Below are 3,624 nucleotides of genomic sequence, written 5' to 3'. Positions count from 1 at the left end.
ATTTATTTTTCTTACACTAAGTCTTTTATAATGTCTAGCTAGTAAGATTTTTATACAGATTAAATGAGATAGTTGTCTGGAATTTAGAAAGGTGTTATAAAATTATACTTCCCATTTTAGTTGCCCAGATCATTATTAAGAATAAAGTATAATAGCATTAAAATTTTTATAACTTCAACTTTGGAGAAAAGGTTCCATATTTAATCTGAGAGTCTATCTAGTATGAATAGATTTAAAGAATGTAGTATAATCTACAATTGTATCTTTTTCCCACTGTCATCTTTATTTATAATGTTGTTTTAGAAAAGTGAAAGTGTTTATCTCTCAGTTGTGTCCGACTCTTTGCAATCCCATAGACAGTAACCCACCAGGCTCCTCTGTCCATGGAGTTCTCCAAGCAAGAATACTGGAGTGGGGTGCCATTTCCTTCTCTAGGGAATCTTCCCAACCCATAAATTGAACCTGGGTCTCTCATGTCTCCTGCATTGCAGGTAGACTCTTTATTACTGAGCCACAGGGAAGCCCAAACTCTACACAAAACTTCAGTAGGCTAAAATCTCATGAAATTTTTGTGGTATGATTTTCAGATTTATCACTCTATTTTTCATCCTTTGTAGTATGCTTGTATTCAACACGTATCATATTTCCTCTGTTCTATAGAGGAAAGCCTTGGCTATAGAAACTTCCCATCTTCCATTTTGGCTAATAATTAGTGTAGCATAGGAAAAGAAAGGTCCCTGTATAAGGCTGACAAGTAATCTTCTGGACTGGGGACCAAAAGACATCTTGATTGGTAGTAAAAGTCATGAAAATATACTGAATACCTTGAGCTCTGATATTCAAATTAAAAATTAGAAACCTATTTACTTGTATTAACAATGCTCAAAGGAATTTGATTGCTCAGAATAAACTTCTTGAAGCTCTTTGAATATACAGTTTACTTGAAATAAGTTATAGTATTATTTCTAAAACAGGTTATGCATGAAATGTTGCTCTCAACTCTTATATGTTCACATGTTACTTAACACATGGACTTCTGGGAAAAGGAGCATTTGTAAACCATCTATAATTTATGTTATATACCTAGTCAAAATTGCAATAAGGCAAATGGAATCTTAGTTTCTTAAGACAGGCCTTTTGACTCTAGATTTTTTACAGATCTGATAACAATGAAGATGAAAGCAAATATAAAAGCTTGGCAGATGTTCCTCCAGATAGAAAGATGGAGGTATAGAAACCTGACATGAGAAAATCTTATAAAAACTTCCAAGAGCCTATGTCCATATGAGACACAACACAATAAAATATCATCCACAAAGTTCATTCTGGGTTGGCTCTAATTTTCAGGTCTCGTAAGCAGGAAAAGGTAATTGCAACTATGTTGAAGCTAATATTTAAATTTTGTGTTACTATTTTCTTGTTTATATTGACATCATAAACTCTATAAGTTCTAAGTCTGTATTGTATGTACTATAATCCTACTATTTTATTTTGTCCTTAATGGTAAAAAATTTCAGAGGATGCACAGGTTACCTCACAGTGATAATGAAAAATTTAAATATGACATGAAAAATAATGAAATTACTTTATTCCATGTAAATCTTAACACTTTTGGAAATATAAAATATTAGTGAAACAGTTTTCTCTTTATCTATATTAATATATTGTCTGTATAATTATATATTTTTAGAAATATTTCCATAAAAAAAGTAAGGGTTTCTTAAATCATATCATATTGTTCTGAGCAGTGTGACTATAACCAGAGCACCTACTTCAAATGTCAAAATAGTGAATTTTCACCTTGGAAATTCTGCACACAATTTTGAGAATAAAAAGATAATTAAATGAAACCTAGGTCATCGTTAATATGAATGCACTCTTTTAGTGTCATTTTGAATTCCTACACTCATGCAGTTAACTCAGAAATACATGTATGAGAACTTCTCAAGCATATACATTTATTGCCTGATTCAAATCAAGAAGGTCAAATAAACCAAAGAGGTAGAGTGGATTAAAATGGCCCCTAAGGATCAATTAACACCTACAAATGTTTAGTAAGCAGTCATTTAATTGCTACTAACTAAACTATACATACACTGTAATCAAGATTAATAGACTTTGAACAGGTAATGTTTATTTGATTTAAGAAGTATAAGCCCTTGATACAATATTTGGACTTACTTAATATTAGTGCTATATGGCATTATTTCATTAATTCTCAGGAAGAAAATATCATTACAGAACTATTTTAATTTCCACTTCCACTCATTTTAAATATTTTCTAGTGATGTCCATAGATATATTTCATTAAATAAAACAAATATGAACAAAAAACAAACTAAAGTACAGGAATCTTTAAGGTTTGAACTTTCAGATTGGATAATAATTAGCTGCTCAAATGCCTTTGTTGAGTATTATTATGTAGAGGCAAATTACTAGACATTGTAGAAGTACTGTCTAAAAGATTCAGAAGGATCAGAATTCACTTGGAGCAAATACACATTTACTTGAATGTGTTTAGAAAATGATTGATAAAAGAGAAAATTTTCCACCAAAAAAATGTTTGGATTCACATTCAATTTTGCTTTTTGGTTAAATGTTTGAGTTGTAGGAACTTTCGGTTAGGTGTATTTAATATTCATATTGAATTGAATTATTATTTGAAGAGTTTTATACATGTGTATAGAAGTAAATGTTTGAGCATCCTCTGGATTTTTTGCTAAAGTTTTGTCAGGAAACTACGGCAATACTATGAACATTCATTTGAAAGACCCTGATTGAAATGACAGATCAATATAATTAAACAATAGGATTAGAAAAATTGAATTGATTTTCTTGTTTAAAGGAAAGTGTAATGTGATTTTGGGGATTCTTCAAAAGTGTCTATTATGCCTTTGTCCTCTTTCTTATAAGCATGGTTATCGTAAACCTTAATTTAGTTGACTCAGAAGTAGATTACAATTGATAATTATAAAGTAAAATAGTTACAATTTATAACTGGCTAAGCAATCATCCTTTGTTAGCACTTACAGCCAGTTTCTAGGAACTTAATTCTTTCATATCTGCTTCTTCTTGGAATTGGACCTAATGTGTTGCAAGTGCTAAATTATTATTATTATTATTTTTTAGTTTGAATACTGGATACTTAACAAGGCATATTTTTTCAAAGAGTTTTCTAATATATAAATGTAAGTCATGATATCTTAGTAAATTTATTTTTTCATTTCTTCTCTCTCTTTTTCTCCTTCTTTTTCTCTTTCTTTCTGACTTTCTTTCCATTCATTTTCTTTTCTCTCCTCCTTCCTTCTCTTATTGCTTCATTTTTCCCCTTCTTCCTTCTTCTACTTCAATAATAAAATATAACACTAAAGCTAAATAAATATAACCAATATCTACTTAAGAATTTAATCAATATTTCTTTATATTAAAACTCAAATTACATTAATTTGGGTCATATAAATTTGAACAGATAACTTTTTAGCTGCATAATAATCATATTGGTATTGCAAAGTAAAAGTGGAATACAAAATGGAATTTCAAAATAGCAATGGAAATGAGTACTGAATTATAGTTTTGAATGTTTCAAATATGAAGAAGGAAACTCTAGCAAACCTTATTTATATT

This window comes from Bison bison, unplaced genomic scaffold (genome assembly GCF_000754665.1).
Source record: "Bison bison bison isolate TAMUID 2011002044 unplaced genomic scaffold, Bison_UMD1.0 scf7180017864176, whole genome shotgun sequence".
Classification (NCBI taxonomy): Eukaryota; Metazoa; Chordata; class Mammalia; order Artiodactyla; family Bovidae; genus Bison; species Bison bison.
This window is presented reverse-complemented; position numbering follows the sequence as displayed.